Source organism: Apteryx rowi, unplaced genomic scaffold (genome assembly GCF_003343035.1).
Source record: "Apteryx rowi isolate R43461 unplaced genomic scaffold, aptRow1 scaffold_19, whole genome shotgun sequence".
Taxonomy (NCBI): domain Eukaryota; kingdom Metazoa; phylum Chordata; class Aves; order Apterygiformes; family Apterygidae; genus Apteryx; species Apteryx rowi.
In genome coordinates, this window is record NW_020448196.1 from 656,977 (window position 1) to 677,597 (window position 20,621).

A 20,621-nucleotide genomic window follows, 5' to 3' on the forward strand; every position below is an offset into this window, starting at 1 on the left:
GAAAAGATGGTCTAAACGTTCAGAGGAATCAACTGGTGCCCTGAATAAGTAGATTATATCCCTCTCTCTGCCACAGATTGCCTGTGTAAGGCTCAATAAACCACTTAAAACAGAACTTTTCACAAGTGGTCTACCTGTGTGTTCCTCATTCTTGCACCTCCAGGCCCTTGTGATTTGAAAATCTTAAGTACTTGCATCTGCAACATAGTCAACAGGAACTGAGCACTGAATGTGTACTATATTATATAATACAAAGCTATCTGAAAAATCAGCTCCTAAACATCTCAAATTGACTGTCAAAAATAGTGGATATTTTCTAATTTATTCTGTCTCAGTTCTCTCTCTGTCAAATCAGAATAATAATTCCTCTTCAGAACACAGAAGTACTGTGAAGATAAATTCATTAAGATTCATAAAGCACTCAGACACTATAGTGATGAGCACCATAGAAAAGCCCATGAGGAAACTAAAAATTCTGTCTTCAGAGCAGAACTTAAAAATGTGTCATGGGACCATACACTGAACAATAACAAAGAAACAAAATGATGAATAGTTACTCATTCAGTGAGTGTTATCTATATATTGCGCACAGGAGGAAACAAGAGTCCTGGGGGGAAAAAACAGTATGTGATCAGTTAATTAAAATCAGAATCATAATGCATACCAGAAGATGGTGGGGAAAGAAGGGTATGTGGGCAATCCAAATTCTGGCAATTCCAACATTTGAATACTTGGCTTTAAATACATTGCATTTTTTTTCAATGTACTTTTTATGTTCATATGGAGAAATCTTAGAGTTCTGTCTACCTTAACTCTTTGCACTGAGATATGACAGCAGCTATAGGTTCCTCTAATGTTACAGCTGATCCCCTGATTCAAAAGATTTGCTGTACTCTCTTTCCCGCCTCTCTTAAATCAGTTTGATACCATTTTTGGAATGCGTGGGGCTCTTCCAGAGACAATTAAGAGCTTTTGTGATTGTGATCTATAAAATCAACTGCTGTTAAGAGAATCCCAGGAAAAGTTAATTATGTCAATGTAATCCACGCTATATGAATGAAATCTAAACTCTGCTGGCTGAATTATATGAAGTACATAAATCCTGCCTGAGATTGAGCTATGCCAAACTACATCAGTGTCTTATTCCATTAAAAACCTCTTAATTAAACAAACAAAAGACTGTTACAACATTTATAAGTATAAAAGTACAGATAAAAAATTCACATTGACAGTTTGGTTTTGCCTTCAAAAAGCTACCTTTCTAATTCTGTTTACATTGCTCTGATTTTCTGGGTTGCTGCCTCATCCCTTAGTAAGTCAGTCACCAAATTCTCCAGGTTTTTATTGGTCCTCTAGACAATATACTTTTGCTTCACAGACAACTTTTAATAAAAAATGGATTGATAATACTTCTCAGACATATRGGACTATGTTTCACTGGAAATATATTTCCATTTTCTTACTATCAAAAAATTCTCTAGAAAGGGGAAGAACTATCCCCAAGAATTCTGCAAAACAAAAGATACAGGGAGGCATTTTAATGACTTTTTTCTACATCTTTTTTATTTATCCTCAGTTTTACAGAATAGCTTTTTTTATACAAAAATATAAACCTGGCTCAATTTTCCACATACAGTATTTAACAACCTTAATATTCTTTAACTTCTTAGACTTGTGAAACAAAAAGCATAGTCAAAGGATGTTAAATTGCTGGTATTTTAGATACAAGTGGCTTTATAGTAGTGTAACAATTTTTACATAATTTCCTATAACAATGAAGGTGAATAAGGTATTAAGTAGATGAAGCTTATCAGTGGTAAGGTATATCGTAATTCATGTATTTGAGTCTTTTGGCTTTCTTTTTATTTAGGGATGGATTTAAAGGTTAAAAGTTAGATATATTTAAAATACAGTTATGGGGAAAAGGAATTTAATTCATCAGCACGAAAACTATTTAAGGTTCATAAATATCAAGTTATTAATTATAATAAACTAACATTTCTGCAGTTGGCATCTGGTGGTTGCTGGGTTTATTGCTCTTCCATCTGTATGCTTTTTCCACGTTGACAGGACTCACGTGAACAAAAAATGTGACTGTAACCTTGGAAGAACAAAATTATATATATCAAAACTGTAACACATGTTGTAAGATAAGGGTAAAGTTAAGTAAGTCTGCCTCACTTTATCAAAGAAACATTCAGTTTTTGAAAGATACCAAGTAGAGCAATATTCCTAATTTAGGACAGTATATTAACTTTCATTGAATCACTGGACATCTTTCCATAAGGGAGGTTAGAATCAGACAGAATGACATCATCAGTAAACATAAGATCAGCAGTATTTGTAAAGCTTGAGAAAAGAGTCTGAGTGGAACCAAATGATCAATTGTCTGAATGCATCATCCAGGACAAGTACAAACAGATGGGTCTAAGAAGACACAATGCATGCCATCGAGTTTTCAAGGCACAATTTACCRTAACAGAGTTGGGAGTTCTCCTAAGTTGTCTTTATTGCCCTGACAATGGGTTTTAGATTTCCAAAGAATTTTAAAAATCCTCTGCTTTAGATAAATGTAAATGCTTTAGAGAAAAAGACAAAAATTTCAGTCACTGGCAGATGTTTGCCAAGAAGCTTCAAGAAGTTGTCACACACAGTGGATGAGCTTCAGCACGCCTGAGTACTTCAGAAATCCCTCTTGGTCAGTTAAGCATAACAAAAGGCTTAATCCTTTTTAACATAATTCTGTGGCAGCTATTCAGATCTGATTGTTGTCAACAAAGTTTTTTCATCTCGGGCAAAGGGGAATAGAAGGTTTAAGAGACCTCAGTAGAAACCCTAATCCTTAGTACAATGCCAGTTTCTGCGGTGTTCAAGGCCACAAGCTTCACTAGTAAGACCTGCTGCGCTTACTGTAATTGTTCTGTATATTCTGGTATCTGGAAAGCAAAGAATAGGATGTCTAAAAAAATATTCTGTCAATATCTCCAATCTCTTTTTCACCTAGATCTCACTCTCCTGCTGGTAGAAATTATCTGCCTTTCAAAAAATGATGATCAAGCTCATCAGCCAAATGAAAAAGCCCTGATGATGAGATTAAAATGTAGGAAGACAGACTTCAAGACAAAGGAATGGAAGATTGGAAATTAAATTTCACATCTCAAGCACAGTAATGCAGCATTCACTGCTTTCCTTCACACCATCTTTCATGGCTGTATAAATATGAAGAGGTCATATTTTGTTGAAACTCTGTCTTCCTTCTAAATTGGACAATTCATCACATTCCAGATGAGTCTCAGAAACAGATAACTGACCATGTATGAATCTAGTTATTAAATCCTGTTTTGTTACATTTTTAATCAAAAGCCAAACTCTTATTACAAGTAAACTTTGTATTTCAAATATTCAAATGTAGCCTAAGTTTATTAGGCTTTGGTGAACTCTTTGGTATCTTAGCCTGGTTTAGAACAAGTAAGGAACTACCATGAAAGGAAGTAGCCTAAGTTTATCTTCTAGAGTCTACATTACTCAASTAAACAGAGAAAGCAGCTTAGCTGGCCTCAGCAGAGGGAGCAAGCACCAAACAGGCATAAAGACTGGACAGTCCTCTCATCCCAGAAGATCTTAATCATAGGTCAAGTGAAACAGAGTGGGGAATCTCAGTGTGTGTAAAGTATGTAACTCTATTCTCTTGTCTATCAGTTAGTTTGAGCAGTCATTCAATAAATGTTTAAAAATCAATGGCGTACAAATGCAGTGTTCATGTTCTTTCACTCCTTCCTCCCAGCTCCACTTCTGTGCTTTCACTTTCTCTGCTGTGCATCTTTACTTGCACACCACCGCAGAATTTTCTCTGTATTTCACATTGAGAATGTTTCCCCCAGTTTCTTACTGGATGTCATTAAATATTTTCATATGTTTATATATGTCTCTTTCCAAAATTTTTCATATATATTTTGTGATTTCAAAGTCTACTGGAAGACAGTGAAAATTCTACCTTAAGCCACTAAAAGAATGTATCACAAATATGAATGTAGTATTATGCCAGCTGTTTGATCAGCATGTCTGACTTTAACATCTAGTCTATTTTTCTTGATATTAAGTGGTACTTATATTCATTCAGTCCCTAGCCTCTTCATCAGTCAGAAAAAACATTTCCTGTCATGTGGACTTCTGTATAGGGCATCAGAATGGGACCAAAAAAATTCATTTAAAATTTGAGCCACTGAAAGTTATCTGGAGGTGAACAGGAAAGCTAGAAGTTTTTAGGACCCTGCTACCAAGGTCCTGCAATCCCTACTCTACATTACAGTAAAATAAATCTTACTATACTTTATTAAAGTTATATGAAGTTTCTCAGGAACCTCACGTAAACAAGCCTACTATTAAGATGCTGCACACAACTCCATTATGTAGTGTGAGTCTACATTTTGTACGTAAAATAAGATCCGGTCTTTTATTGTGCATGTTAGCTAGAGCATACCATCTCCAACCTCATAGCACTTGCTCTTTGAAACCAGAAAAACGTTCACTGAGATAGTACGAATAGATCAATGTATTAGATATATTTTAACTAAATTAAAGGCTGATCAATTAAGCAATTTATCTGTAGCAAATCTTTCTTTGTCACATTATTCCATAAAGATAGAACACTGCAAACTTTAAAAAATATACTTAAAATTGAAGTGTTTTGAGGTTTTATGCACAGATAAAGAAAAGAAATAAAGATGTAAAGAAAAAATATAAATAAATTCAGCTGTAAGTCAGCTAACATATAATTTAAGTCTTATGAACAGTTAAGTCATAGACCAGGTAATTCTTACACAAGGTCATTATGATAAAGAAAATGTAGCCAATCACATCCTCTTTCCTGCCAGTGCTTCTGCAGAACATTTGCATGTTTGTTGTATAATGTTGCAGAATGATAGTGCTTCAGTGAGTTAGTGGTCTGAAGGAGACCAAATATGTATCAAGATTTTAGTGATACTTTTCTTCATCTAATTGTTCTTGTTTTTTAATGATTAGCCATGGACTACTTTGGGTACCTTGGGCACGCTTAAAAGGGGTCTCCATGGCATTACTGAGGGTCTTCATGAATTAGGATTCAAGGACTGGATTTTTCCTTCGTAAAGCAATAAGCTTACTAAAAGCCACAGAAACAGATAAATAAAGGCCAGATTTTCTAGCACGCCCTGGGCACTGATATAAAATACATTATATATTTTCAAATAATCCAATAGTATACTGATTTCAAAAGAGCTTATGTATTGCCAGTTCATTCTAACACATCCTATGTTTTAGTTTGTTTGTGTGAAACTTAGAGCTACTACAGTTATTTGTTGTTTTAAAATACACCATTCTGAGATGGACAGAAAATGGCTTGATCAGAATTCCGGTATGTGAAGTTCTTGTACAGCAGGTTACAAACCTGTTAGCATTGTACTACCAGTGAAGCAGAACATACATAACATGTTTCGCAGCAGAATTTCTTATTGATATTTCTAATGCTTACAAAAAGTGTCATAAGATACTGCATCTCATTCATATGATGATTCTGTGGAACAGCACCCAGATTATATATTTATTCCAGTAGGATGCATCCTTTCCTAGAGATCAACAATAGCACCTATTTAAATCTGTCAGATTACAGCTGATATCCAAAGAAGAATTTTCTAACTTGTTTTCTGAAATATAACATGAGGTACACTGTCCTGAAACTATCAATCAAAGAAACATAAATTTTGCAAATGCACCCACATCTATAAAAAACAATACAAATTGTGATAATAATGGATGGAAAGTACTTTTCTTTTTAAAAATCCAGGTATGGCAGAAATTCTAAAAATCCTCAAGCAACTATACAATACTATTAGTTACAGTAAGACAGTAAACCAACAATATCATAAGAGGTCAAACAAAATCAGTGAGAATTTAGTACAAATATCAGGTTTTGAAGAACTAAAGCAAAAAGTAAAAAAAAAATCCAATAAAGTAGCAAATTAATCAGAAAAAAGATTTTCATAAGAGCATCCAAACAATGAATGGAATGATATATTCATGATATGTCACCAGCTGGAAGTTTATACCAGCAAAAAGTAACAGAAATAGCTCTGTGGTATGTTATATTGTCAGTCTGCATGGGAAAACAGAAAATGAATTACAGCAAAAAAATATTCCTTCATCATTGACTATAAGTAATTCTCTGGTCTTCACAATTTCACTTTAAAGATTTTTATTTTGTATCAGAATGTGACAGCCTTGCTGGAACTGGCTGTGTGAGAAATAAAAAAGGTTCTTCTTATCTTCTGGGATAAGTGGAATAAAATGATCATGAAATGAAATGGTATCAGAGATTTTGTAAGTGACATTTTGTATCTGACATATTACTGGTCATTTAGAACATAGCTGTATGCAAGTACAGATTAAACAATTTCTTATTATAGACCTCAGTTCTTCAGGTAAAACTTCTAGAAACAGATCCTACTCAGCATTAAGATGACCTTGGCTAACCTGGCAGGATAAAGAAACCTTAAATTTGCCCTAACCAGGTGTTTCAAGTGCTATGACACTCTTCTTAACAGTCCCAGTAGATGGCCATGGGAAAAGGGACTTGACAAGAATACTTAGGTATTTCAGCCACTGGCTGCTGGAGCAGTCCTTTGGGACTGTAACCCAGAAGCCTCATTAGAGATGGGGGATAGAGGGGAAACCCTGCTGACTCAGCCATGTCCAGGCAAAGCAGTTTATGATCATTTCTGTCATCTCTATTAACATTATGTGCCATCAGTAGAAAACCTGTAACACATTAGAGATCCTAAGCATGATACAACTTGTGTATAACTAATGTTTTACGCAATATTTAATATAAGGTTATACTGTCAACATTGGACAAGACAATTTCTGCTGTCTGAATGATGCTGATGTGCTTATGTTCTTCAGCTGCTATAGCGGCAGCAAATAATAATACAGTGGAATGTAAATAAGACTTAAGGGACACACAGCATGGGACATATTTAGGGAATCAGTAGCTGGGAAGTGGTTTTTGCTAGTCTGCACTGATCACTGTGACAAGGACTAAGTTCCAGGTCTCTCCAACTTGCACAAATCAGTCCCCCTTTTACAAGAAACATGTGAATGAGAATCCCTCTTCACTTTTTCCTACAGATCTGAATGTACTCCAAAACACTGTGGGGGGCTATTGCACCTGATGTTAAGTATAGTCAGAGGCTTCATCTATACCAGTAAATTAAATGCACCAGGGAAATGTTCCTGATAATTGAGGACAACTGGCACAGAATAACTGCAGCTGTTCTAGTAGTCACTAGGTCTCCAAAAGAGGGGCTGCAAGCAAACTATCCGTTAGAAGAGGGAAAGGCTCCCAAACATTATAACTCCCAGCTCACACCCAAGAATAATTTTTGATAATATTAGGCATGTGCCAAAAATATGGGGGAGAGAGATCATTTTAGCAGTTTAACAATATACAGTCACATTCCTGTGTCTGAGAATGTTCCTTGGGCATTGTTTAATTTACTAGCATAGACATAGCCTAAGAGTTTAGTAGCTTTAGGATTAAAGAGCTATAAAAGTAACCTTTGAGGCTGATTACAAGTGAGCTGACCCACAGATCTAGACTGCATTACTATTAGTGTGAGTCTGGAATGGAAGACTGAGTGCACAGTTTTTACACCATTTTTGTTTCTGGGGGATGATCAGTGCTATATATAAATTTAAGAGATTTTATTACTAGGCATTCCAATCTTAAAAGTATTTTAGAAAGCACTTCATGATTTATGCAGTCTTAATCAGAGATTTATGCCAGAAACCATGGCTATTACCCAGGAGCTTGTAAAGAAAGGTAGAAAATTCAATGCACAGCTGGAATATGGGACATTTATCTTACTAAAATAAAAGGTGGATTCTAAGCTAAATTTCATCTAAGCTAACTTTCATCTTCTGTCTCTTTTTTCAATAAAACTGCACATGGTTTTATGTGAAAATTAAAAGAATGACTACCAATTAAATCAAAAGAAGCAATTTAGGAGGTGAACAGTTGGACTTTGATAGAAGTCTAGGCTGGTGACCATTTTAAAATTTTATGATCTTATTGCCCATTAAATCTATACTCACACTCAATTTGTTAGATTACAGTTAGGAAAAACACTTATGAGCCTGATTTTTTTAGTCCAGCACACCAGATAATAATTTTCAGTTACAGCTGTCTACCAGTTTCTTCCAGAAATAGTAGGAGACAGAAAGAAACAAAAAACAAACAAATATACTACAAAACTTTGCAGGTCCTCTGGAGAAATGTTACAAACTTTCCCAACAGAGAATATTTTCAGCTTGCTCAGTCATGGTTTCAACTTTTCAGCTTGCTCATCAGTGAGAATCAACATCCATTACCTATGGAAGCCAATTAGTGCCTAGTAAGTGATGTGATTCAAGATAAAAGCAACAAAGGATTTATTCCCAGATCTGATGATAACTACATCTCTTATAAACTATCATCAAGTGAATTTAGATTTAGGGATGGACAAGACTCTGCAGCGTGCACCAAAGTAATACTGGATTCCCTGTAGTGCCATCGTGTGACAGCTGGCCATATGCAGTTTGAAACTGGACTATTAAATATTCATACAGCATTTCTAGATGAATGTGAGAAACATTTTTAGATAGTGCTACTGTTTTAAAAAGCTGAAGTGCAAAAAAACAGAAAAGACTCAAATATTACTGCTTATATTTCAAGTTGTACAGATGATTTCTATACTGCAGGAAAAACAGAATTACAGAGAAGGGAAGAATTTAGTGCAAATTTTGTTTAATTGCATACAAAGACCTATCTTAAAATAAACTCATTAAAGTTGCAACATCAAGTACTCCATGATAATGAAATATCAAGTTCGATTCTCAAAATTGTTACTGAAGTACTTTGTCTAAAACTATGTAAGGTCTCCACAATAAAGGCAGGTACAGAATCCAACTCCCTTGACCAACATTCATTTGTCTTATTCTTCAAACTTTAAAACTACCTTTTTTCCTCTGCAGTTTTCAGCTTCATTCACCGGATRTACTTCAACTGTGGCAACAGATGAATTATGAATTACAAAAATTAAAGATTATATAACAATATAACAATGTAACACTGATATTACTGCTGTGAAATACAATATAACACTGATTCTCCTCCAGTGGAGGCCCATCATATATGATAAATGAGTCTCAAATCCAATAAAGAATTGCATCTTTTAACACAGTATAGGTTCTAAATCCATGCTTAATCCTTAGAAACCTGCAAGTCTCTGTGGATGTAGTTCTTTAACAGTTCCACTCCCAATATGGTTTAGATACTGAATGTACTGTTCTGATGCATGCCCTAAAATAATGCCTTTCAGTAGGCTTGAGTAACTCAACGGAAATTCAGATAACAGGCATTTCCTCTGCCTAATTATTCTGAGTATTTTCATTTAATAGGAATATTTACAGCCTACTGCAGGACTAAGGGAAAATCATGCCCAAACAACCTGATTGCCTTATATGATAAAATGACTGGATTTGTGGATGAGGGGAGAGAGCGGATGTCATTACTTTAGCAGGGTTTTGAACACCCTCTCCTGCAATAGTCTTGTATCCAGGTTAGAACGTTATGTTAGACAACCAGATGGGTAAAAAAATGGTTGACAGATCAGGCTCAGAGGGTAGTGGTTAATGGGTCATACTACCTGGAAGCTGATGACAAGTGGAGTACCACAGGGGCCTATCCTGGGTGGGCGGAGGAGGGAAGAAGAGRGGGAAGGGGAAGAGGAGAGGGTTGGGCTTCAGGGAGACCTAATAGCAGCCTTCCAGTATCTAAAAGGAGGTCATGGATAAGACAGAGCCAGGCTCTTCACAGCAGGGTATGGCGAGAGGACAACAGACAATGGGCATAAGTTGAAACACAAGAGACTCAGAAATCAGACTGAAACACAATCTCTTCAGAATGAAGAGATTCATTCCTCCCAGTCAAGCAGAGAAACAGGTTGCCCAAAGAGGTTGAGGTTTTCAAGACCTGGCTGGACAAAGTCYCAAGCAACCTGCTCTTAATTCAGTGCTGATCCCACTGCGAGCAGGTGGTTGCACTAGCAAAGCAACCTCCTGAGGTCTCATCCAACCTGAATTATTCAGCTATCCTATGACAGACATTTGCAYAAAAAATAAGCTCATCTTTAGTTAGAAAAGATATAGCCAGTGCTAGCCTCTACTTCTTTCTGTAGTAGTATCCAAGTGCTTATTACATAGCTGGGTAAAGGGTTAAATTACTTCAGTAATGGGAGACCTGGATCAGTTCCCCTGGCATTTTTCACTTCCTAAACCAGTTACCCTGATCAATGTACAGTGGGCATTTTTTATGTCTTAAGAGCACTCTCGATCCCTCCTTTGCTGCTAGGAAACAAAGAAAATTACTCTAYTGGCCCAGAGAGAGAGGGAGGTACTAGAGGAAGCATAGCTTTGTGTCAAGGACTGTTAGCAAATGGAGCAAGGTATGTTGCTGTCTCCAAAATGGACAGCACAGGCAGTAAACTGTAAGGTTTATGAATCCTTTTAGCTACAGTTAGTGACCTAAACCTCTGAGGGCTGGATTTTAAACTCACCCTTCTGTTTAGCATTTCCTCGTTTCCTGTAGTTTCTATCTCCATTTCCCTTATATATCCCTTCCTGCTAACCTGGTGTCCAGGCCTTGAGGGCACTGACCGACCTCCCTGTCCCTGCCCACACCCCTGGGCCTTCCACTCCTCCCCAGCCCTAGGCCCCCAATTTCAGCCCAGCCCAGGGCCACCAGTCCCTGCCCTGTGATGCCACAGCAGTGCTGGGCTCCAGCCTCACCACAGCCCTGCCCCTGCCCCTGCCCCGCCATGGCCACTCCGACACCAAACCAAACCCCAACCCGTGGGTGACTGCCCAGCCTGGCCTCAGCCCCTCCCCATCCCCGCAGCGGTGCCCAGTGGCTGGGGCTGGGGCTACTCCTGGCTGCCCCGCTCTCTTGAGGGGCAGCAGGATGGGCCTGGGCAGCCAGGCCCTGCCCTGCTGCCACCAGGAGCCCCTGCCAATACCACTCCCTGGGGAGGCACTGGTCTCATGGTGCCCTGACGCCTGGCTATTACATTTTGAGGGGACAAGCTCTCCATGCCCATTTACTAAAATGATTAAATATAGGGGCCTAACTTGGTACTCTGGTTTCAGTCTGAGAACCAGGTATCTAGAATTTATACATGGTGACAAATACCTGTGTGGTTCATAGCTCTCCTAATTCTTATAGAGAAGGTCCAAGGTAATAATGCTGACCTGTCTTGTACTAAGACAGAATAATAATGTGAGGCATTGATACCCACAAATGTTTATCTGGATGATCTATACACAAAGTGCCAATGGAAATCCTGGATTATATATCTYATTTAAAGCCCCATTTACATTCTTCAGCAATAAGTAACTTCTCCATAAGGTAGCAAGACCAATTGTTACTGATTCACTCTTTTCAAAGTTAGGCATGTCCTTGCATTCATACATTATATAAAAAGAGACAAAGATGAAACAAACAGAATGTGTCTTTAAATGTGCTAGACTGATTATCTAAAAGAATCATAATAAAGTATATCAAGGTGCAGAAAAATTCCTTTTTAGCCAAGTACAAGCATTGTTCCAGATAGCTAATATAAGCTAGCCCATTTCTGTAATTTCATATTTAACAGTAGGTCAAAAATGCTGATAAACCACAGACATTTTATTCTGTGCACATACAGTAACAATTTTAGTGCAGTTTCTATTAAAATTGTATCAACATAATCCTGGAATATCAGAACAGAAAAAAATTTACATTTTACAAGAAACATTGTTTAAAATTATATACAATAGGGATAGAAGTAGAGATGAGGTTAATATTTATGAAACAAAGCAAATAATATTTTTGATAAATATTTACATTGAAATATCTTTTGCTGATTTTCTTATTTAAATAATGAAGTAGATGTAAGTCAGAAGCTTGTCTTATCCTGCTTTGGATTCTAGAGGGCACAGTTGATTTACTATAGYTGATTAGACAAGAGCAAAAAAGCAAAAGCTACTAATTGGTTTGTTACAGCTTCACCTGCAGGTGTTCAAAGCTGGAGGATGGATATCTGCCTGTTTTTCATTTGGTGTCCTATTACTGTAAGCTGTGGAATTCATAGTGTTGGCTGTCACTCCACTGATGTTAAAACATGGTTTCAATCTACAGGGATCAGAACCTTATAGGAAAAGCTTCCCACTATGTGGAATAGTGGTCATTGTTGCATCAGACTCTTGTTCGTAGATCGTACTGCCAGTTTCAGTGTGATTCACTGACCAAAGGACTTAAAGGACTCATGAAAAAAGTGTGTGTGTGTGTACTCACTCACCCTTAAAAGATTGTGCAGACCTGCGAGGGGCTATCTAAACTGCATAAAAGTGGTACAACCTGCTGAATAATCATTGAATGTCCTGTGACACCAACATGTTAGGTACACCAGGAAGCACCAGCTTAATTTCCAGGGCTATGAGCTAATCAGCTTGTTATAATTTCCCTAATAACATGTAGTAGTAGCAAAGTTTGTATTAGAATCTGAGAAACCTACTGATTGCCTCTCTCTTTTTTTTTTTCTTAACTCACTTTCTGAAGGAATTGATTTGTCAATGTACATATATATTTATTTATGGAACTCTGACTAGCTGGCACTTCAATGAAAGGATTTGTGAGCTACTGTAGAGTTGGAAGACCTTTGGGAAAGACTGTGGGAGCAAAGAAGCTGTGTCTGGCAAGTAGCTCTTTGTACCCAGTTATTATTGCTGTGCTGTGTAATACTTAAAAGATTATTTTAGTTGTGAAATACACACTATGTTTTAGGAAGAGTAACAATGCATAAAATATCTCGGGGGACTGAGGCCCAAAAATCGAAAGCAGTTTCTGCTATGAAGAAATTCCATTTTACAAACCTTCTAAAGAAAGTTCCTGTGTTTCTCTGTAAAAGCTTCTAAGTAAACAAAGATAAAATTGACATTTTTGCCGTGGGAGCTCCACAGTGTTGTCTCTTCCTAAGTTTTCCAATTCTGTGGCTTGCAAAGACATGGTGTCCCTCCAGATTCTCTGACTAATAAGTACTCAAAGATACTGCCAGTCAAGACAGTTCTGAGAAAAACATGGGATTTTAATAGGATGTTTCTGGCCTCAGTAATACTTTGACTCTTTCCTTGATCTGTATCGAGGTAGGAAAACCAAAACTTAAAAGTATGGGGCATTCCATACCCTATCCAGAAAAAATCTCTGAAGTATGGAAACATGAAACTGGGGAAAAGATTTATAGTCTTTACACTGAAATTACTCTTGACATTAAAGGTTAAAATAAAAGTAAAGAACTTCCACAATCCAAGTATGTGCAACTTGATTGTCAAGTCTAGAAAGAGATTTAGAGGAATAAAGATTTAAATCTATTGCCAGGTTAACTCCAAGAAACACCTCTGCAACATTCGCCTATAAAGATGTGAAGTCACTTATCCAGACATTTCGCTGTGGATACTACTTTATACAAACTCTTCATCTTCTAGGCCTTTGCCTAAAGGAAGAAGATCGAAGAAACGGATCTTTATAAACACTCCCTTCTGTTTCCTGTCTTCTTTCTCGTGGATTTTTTAAGGTAATCATGGTAAAGATCTTTACTTTTTCCTGAAGAATTATCTCCTGCTGCTGCCTACATTTTAGAAAGTCTAATGCCCTTCACAACAGTAGGTACAATCATAACCTGTCCAGATGGACTAAATAATTAACTTGTTCTGAGAGTAATGCTGCTGTCTCATGGCAAAGGCTCAACTTATAGATCATGGATAAATAAGTGCTATCCTAAAGATTTTGTTTGTTTACATGTTTTTATTTACACTTACAAATTTTGTTCACAATGTAATCCTGCAAACAGTTGTGTCAGCACAACCGGGGGCAGCAGCATACTGCAGCATGAAAAAAAGAATATGCATTGCGGGAGAGAGGCATGAATACCTTAAACTGATGCTTTGGGTCAAGGTAGTGTATTATCAAATGACAGGTTTGGTGTGTAGATTTTTTATACACTGACAACTATGCTTCATACAAATGTATCTACAGTGATGGCCATGCTTTATTTAAGCATATAAACTAGTTTAGTATGTGCATTACACTACTATCTCCACCTTGGAGTAGATAAGGCCATCACCAAATACATTGAAAAAGGGGAGGATTTCCTATCCCCAGATTGGAAAGCTACTATGACTCCACCAAAGAGATAATCTCTGGTTGCTCAGGAACATATCTGTGGGGCTTATGGGAGCTTTTGTCCCCTTCATTATCACTAGTTCATGCAGTGCATCATTTAGATCCTACATTTAGATTACAGTTGTGTCTGTTCATGGAATTGAGCAGCATATCCATGATTATCTTTTAGGTTGCAGCCTATGACTCTAATTAATGATAAGAGCAGTAAGTTTATCAGGAATTTAAATAATCTTAGGAAGTCAGAGATATTAATGCTTGTGCTTACCTTCCAATTATTACTGGTTCCTCCATTATGTCTTTGTTTTCTGTTCAGGCATTAACAAGCATCGCTAGTTCCTTTTAAGAATGAAACCATGCTTTCAATTCCCTCAGATCTTTGGTAAGCTTTCCTTACATCTGCTGAGTTTTTCTTTATGACTTTGTGAAATTAAAGAGAACTTACTGGCTCTTTTTCTTTTTCTGGTGTTGATGTGGCTAAGTCTCCAAGTGYGGATTTTCTCCAAAAAATTCTGTGGTGGATTCCAGCTTTGTATATGACTGAGAAATAAATTGTGCATGTATGTATGCACATGTGCAGGCATATGTGTATGTGTATATACATATATAAATATATGTGTGTGTGTGTGTGTGTGTATACATATGGAAGAACTGACTAATATGTTTCCCACTGCTAACCACACCACCTTCTATTTAGCCGCCATGCCTCAGAGAGGCAATTATTCAGATTAATGCACATAAGAAGAGATAATCAACAATAGGTATGAGGATTTAGGAATGCATATCTGCGCCATAGCTTCTGGTAGGGAAAACCCTGTCAGGATATTCTGAGAAAATCTCCAGGCACCTTAAACACAAAATGTGTAGTTTTAAATAGCACAGCATAGACTCGAAAAGGGTCTGAAGGGAGCACCAGTCAGATCATGGTGTTGTCATAGTAACAGACATTGAAATTCAAAATACAAAGTACAAAATGGGGGTGTGAGAAAAAGGATACAAAATGGAAAAATATCAAGTAATCATGGAAACCTATAAAAAGAATATGAAAATTAGACTTTCAGGACCCATGATAGTAATAATTAAAATATACTTATTCTGCATGTTATTTGTATTTGTTTAGCTTTTTCCATACAGAAATTTGAAAATGCTTTATAAATATTAATAATCTACTTTTTCTGACATTCATCAAGGAAAGTATTAACATTGCCTTTTATAGATAGAGATATAGAGGCAGGAAGAGCTTTGCTTAAGTCCAGTGGGATGTCTATGGCAGAGGTGAAATGAAAAAGTTCAGTTGTTTGCTCTACTCTGTACTCACATGTTCTTTGTTTTATTGCTTTAACATGCCTCAGTTTTATGATGTTATTCTCTAGATATGTAATAGAAGAATCAGAGTAATTTTCATATATATTAATAATAGCAGTAATGGTAGTCTGTATCTGGCACAAAAGCTCCAGTGCTTTTATACATGGTTTGTGTAGTTATTTAAGTCTTTTTACAATATTTCTTTATAATAGTAGTATAGTTAGCAAATGGAAGACATGATAGAGAGGGAAAGAATGAATAAAACAGCAAACTACAATTTTTTCCAAGATGTGCAATAGTTTAGAAATGGATACTCATTCATGTCAGTTCATCAAGGAACTGCAGCAAATTTAATTCAAAAAAAAAGAATTGATATGCCATTATTGGGGATCAAGGTATCTCACTGTTGGTCAAAAGCCCGAGATTATTTGGGAAATTATTATTAACTTATTTTTATCTCTCCCAGATATCTCTCTTTGTAATCTTTTATTCTGAGTATACCTCTCTAATATCTTCTCCGTATTACTGGCTTGAATTCTTCAGTATATTCAAGAGATTTTTTGATTTTGGACTTTGCAATGACTTGCATTTTATTTTAGCAGTTTGAAGGAGTGATAATGAAGTACTCCCTCTCTTACATTTATATTTCCCTTCCAGGCATGTAATTTCATTTAAAGTTGTTATCATTCTTCAAGTAATATAATACTAGAGTGTCTGTCCCCTAAGAATAACTTTAAGGTTTTTCAACATGAGTATTGACAGTATAAAGCAGATATTTGCATGTTGCTTTTAGGAATTTAAGGCAATGAGCCATAAACAAAAAGAAATTAGATAAAGGTAGAAAAGAAGCATTCAAAATTATGAAAATGTGCTGACTGAATTATAGACTGGCAGTGTACCAGAAAAGCTGCAGCAGACAGAAGAACAAAAAGGAAAGGATTTTTGAAACCTAGAGCTTAACTGAGTAGGACAAGACTCTTGTTATTTAAGGAGCAAATCCCTTGGGATTTCTAGGGCCACAATGGCGGGAGAATAGAATATGACAGAAAGGCTAGAGCTTCTTTGGTAAGCCAGAAGTTGGCAAAAACTAAAATACAAAAGTTTACAGAAGATGACAGTCATTTGAACGGAGAGGACAGAACCAGGATAATAAACTAAATTCTTCAGGTATACTGTACCTACTAGACAGTTAATACCATTTCAACTAGTTCAGCCATGAAGCATTCTGCCTGGTAGGCACTGAGTTGTTGCACCACAGAACTTAGCACACCCAGGTGCTTGCTGAGTTTCTCAAGGAGATTCTGTATTTTGCAATGAGGTCTGTAGCAAAGCTTGACTGCTACAGTTGTCCAGACTAGCTAGTTGAAGGTACTGATGTTAATTAGGTTATGGTTTAACAAAAAATGATAGGTTTAAAACATGCAGGAGCAAAGGGGAGAGGCAGGAAGAAACTATGTTCAGGGATTGAGAGAATGTGCTGAAGTAGGGGCTCTTTCCATTTCTTTGATTCTTTCTGTCTTGTTTGGATACATTTAGGACCTAGCCAGTCTACTTCCAGAGTTACACTGTGGGCTCTGGCTCAGGCCAGGTAGTAGTGGGGCAGAGGAAATTATGTATGGGGCTGAGCGGGAAAGGAATGTGTGCAGAGCAAGAACACTGCGGTGGGGAAGAAAGGAGAGGATTAGCTGCTGCAACCGGGCAGGAATAAAGTTAGTTTAGGCTTTTAATTGCAAACTACACTTTTAATGCTTTTGTAGATCAATTATTGGTTGCAATTTCTAAATAAAATTAACAATCCGAATTTTAAACTAGTTTGCATATGCCTACATTATACGCTGGTGACTACAGTATCTTTTTTCTCCTTCATTTAATAAATATACAAAGGTTTGGAAAAGCTAATTACAAAATGGAATGATAAATCCTTTCTTCCTTAAAAATCGATCGAGTTCTTCATTAAGTTGTTTTAAACTCTAATCAGAAAACTAAAGGAGAGCTATTCTTCTAACCTCACAGCAGCCTCTACCAGTTTTCATCAGGTTCACAACTATCGAAGCCAGCTAAATTGCCAAATCATAGACATATAATCATAAAAGACCTTCTTTATTTCTGTGTACAGTGTGATTGACAAGTTATCTGTCCAATCCAATAGCATATATGTTTGATTACAGCTGAAACATGACTGAATGAGGGGTCTGTCTGCATCTACATTTGCGTAAAACCCTGTCATTGATAATTTCTTGCACTAAATTCAGTATTTGCATCTAAATTAAGATTTTTATCCCAAATACAACATTGTTGAAAAGTAACTAGTGGTAAATTACATCTTAGAAAACACTTTCTACTGCAAATTAAAGAACAGTTTTCAGTTATTTTCCTCTACTGTATATTTACTATTTAGCAAACTTGCTTCTAATTTTAGAACCCCGTTTTACAGTGAGGTCCATATCATAAAATATGATAAAAAGGCTGGAGCTTCTTTGGTAAGTAGGCAGCTTGGTATAGGAGGAGGTACAAAACAAAGGGTTTTTTTCACCTGATAAACCTATAAATAAAAGAAATAATTTCCATAAGATATTGTGGAAGAAAAAAGCATAAATGCCTTAAACTGACCAGACAAGGGTACACAGGATAGTTTCACTAGTCATTTTTAAATACAATGGTCTAAAGACAAATTCTAGCTTCAGAGGCCCTGGATTGGAATAGGTTTGCTCTGCCCATATCTGGTTTCTTAGACTGCTTCCTAAATACCAGCTACTGTCCCGGACTTGAGACAGGATACTTGTAACTCTAGCCTGTTACAATGGTTCTTATGTTCTGCTGGTAAAATGCATTGCAATAACAGACCTTGTTATTACTTCTTAATTAAATTGAATTCATTTCCTTAAAATGGAATAAGTTAAAAAGAGAATACAAGCATTTTAATATTCATGCAATGTGTCTCCAACCTCTTAAGTTAGTGTCACAATAACAACCCAGCTTTTTTGCTGCTTCTTGTTATCTGTTCCTCATACTAAGTTCCCTAGGTCACACAACATCAGACTTTTTTTCTATTTGCCCATAAGCTGCAATGTCCATGAGYTATTTTCTCAGGCTTTGCCATTTTTTCTTCACTCATATTTCTTTTACGTTCCCACCTACCTTTCCATGATCAAATACTAAATAGCAGAAAAGTTATACAAACATATTAAACCTGGTGTACACTATATCTCAAGTGTTGTAATTATGTAAATGTTCCTTACCAGTTATTTAAGTTCAAATCAAATCTTCTGTTTCCATTCTCCAATAACTTTTGAAGGTGGTAACACCTGCTTGTAAATTGGTCATACTAAAAATAAGATACAAAATATTTCTGAGAATTTTGGAAATGTCAAAAGTGATAAAAGAAATTGAAAAGATAGTTACAAATTAGTAAAAAAAATGTGGTGCATTCATTTTCAGCAGTGGTACAGATAACTTTTTTATTTATATTCAGCACTAATTTTCACACATTGCTTTTTTTTCTGAGAAGTTTTAAGAATATTTGTCCATATGAATCTGATCCAGTGATTGCAGTAAGCATGGCAGCCTTTTGCCTTTTCATCTCATGTGACTTTTAAGCACCTCAAGGGTCACGCCTACACTTGAGCTGTTGTAGAGGGGAATCAGCCTCTGGTGTTATGGCAGTTGCTGGAAATTTTGCATTTCTGCCTATGGAAAGAAGAAAATCAGCAGTGGCTGCTGAGGTTGACACACAGCTACAGATCCATTCCCATCCCTTGATACAGTGTTGGGAGCTACTGTCATCTCTAGTCCTCTGAACTGTTTTTGGAGTTTCCCCTACTCGCAACCGTCTGAGGCATGTGGTGTGTGTTTTGTGGCTCTTGGCAATGTGAAGATTTTCTTATGTGGCTTATAAGATCAGGAAAGATGGTGTCTCAGGATACAGAAGACCACAAGCCTATTTTATCATACTGGAAAATGAGGTTTTCCATTCGCAGTCTTCATGGGATTTTAGTCACTGCACCAGTGCACTACATACAGCACTTATGCTACTTAGTCAACAAGATGATTTGGTTTAAGTACAAATCTTTCCAAAACTTCTGTGTTATATTTGTATTGTACAGCCGGACTCCTGTGAAGACCAGCTGCTGAACATAAAAGTAGAAGAAAACAGGCTGTGATTGCCCAGTAGAGAAAATATATGGTACAAGGGATGAAGGAATCATATATGCTTTTGTTCAAACTCTAAGATAAATATAGCTTTTAAGCTAAAAAGGGTTGGGAAAACCTAGCAGTGGGAAACTAACATGCCTGAGCTTTGTTACACCTTTTGAAAAGAACGCCTTTCGGGGGGGCACTGTTTACTTCTCATTGGGCAGACGTGCAGCTGTGAGAGCAGGGGTGTGCAAGCAGGTTTCCCGGTGCTGCCGTCGGACATCAGCAACACCAACAGGCTTCACTTCAAGCGCTCCACCTCAGGTCGCGGCACGGGGTATAGGATACACGTAATTCTGACACCCGTCTCCTGTCAGAGAGTTTACTGCCCTGAATGCGGCCCGCGGCCGCCCGCCACCTCCCCGCGGGGGGAGGGGAACCGCTGCGGGCGGGTCCCCGCAACCAACGGCTGCACCAACGGCCACCGCGACCGCGAGCGCTCGGAGGCATCCGGCCGCGCGCCCGAAGGGGCCGCGCCTGCTGCCCAGGTTCCCCCCGCGCCGCCGAGCAGAGCCTAAGCCCCGCCCCGCCCCCGGCCGCGGGGCCACGGCACCCACCGCCCCGCGGCTCCGTGCCCCGCCCCTGCCAATCGCGTCGCTCTCCCCGAGCCAGGGGGCGGGAGCAGCCGTGCCTGGCCCCTCGCTGACTGGCTGTCAGCCGCAGACCGTCACCAGGGGGCGGTGAGCGCACGGATTGGTTGGCCGGGAGAAGGGAGGCCGGCGCCGATTCGCCGGCGCGGCGCACGTGACGCTGGTGGGGCCGTGACGCCTGCCGTGGCGGAGGGGCTCGGCTTGTCAGGTAGGTAGGTGCCGTGCGCGGCGCGGCGCTGCCGGCGGTG

At 37.9% G+C, this 20,621-nt stretch overlaps 1 protein-coding gene and 1 long non-coding RNA gene across 20 annotated transcripts in view; one reads left to right on the forward strand and one right to left on the reverse strand.

Moving 5' to 3' along the window:
- Positions 1–17,672: 17,672 nt before the first annotated feature.
- On the reverse strand, positions 17,673–18,908 carry LOC112964364. The gene is made up of 2 exons (XR_003252934.1): positions 18,829–18,908; positions 17,673–18,131 (listed from the first exon to the last, which is right to left on the reverse strand). It is a non-coding gene; the product is annotated as an uncharacterized LOC112964364 (long non-coding RNA).
- Positions 18,909–20,449: 1,541 nt separating this feature from the next.
- The window catches only part of FER (FER tyrosine kinase), a 190,023-nt gene continuing 189,851 nt past the window's right edge, over positions 20,450–20,621 (forward strand). For 5 of the 19 annotated variants that reach the window (XM_026062261.1, XM_026062263.1, XM_026062264.1 and 2 more), the window contains exon 1: positions 20,505–20,581. The gene's annotated coding sequence lies outside the window, so the exon portion shown is untranslated. Of the gene's footprint in view, positions 20,582–20,621 lie in introns of all 19 variants that reach the window. The other 14 variants (XM_026062256.1, XM_026062258.1, XM_026062260.1 and 11 more) reach the window with 10 other exon arrangements.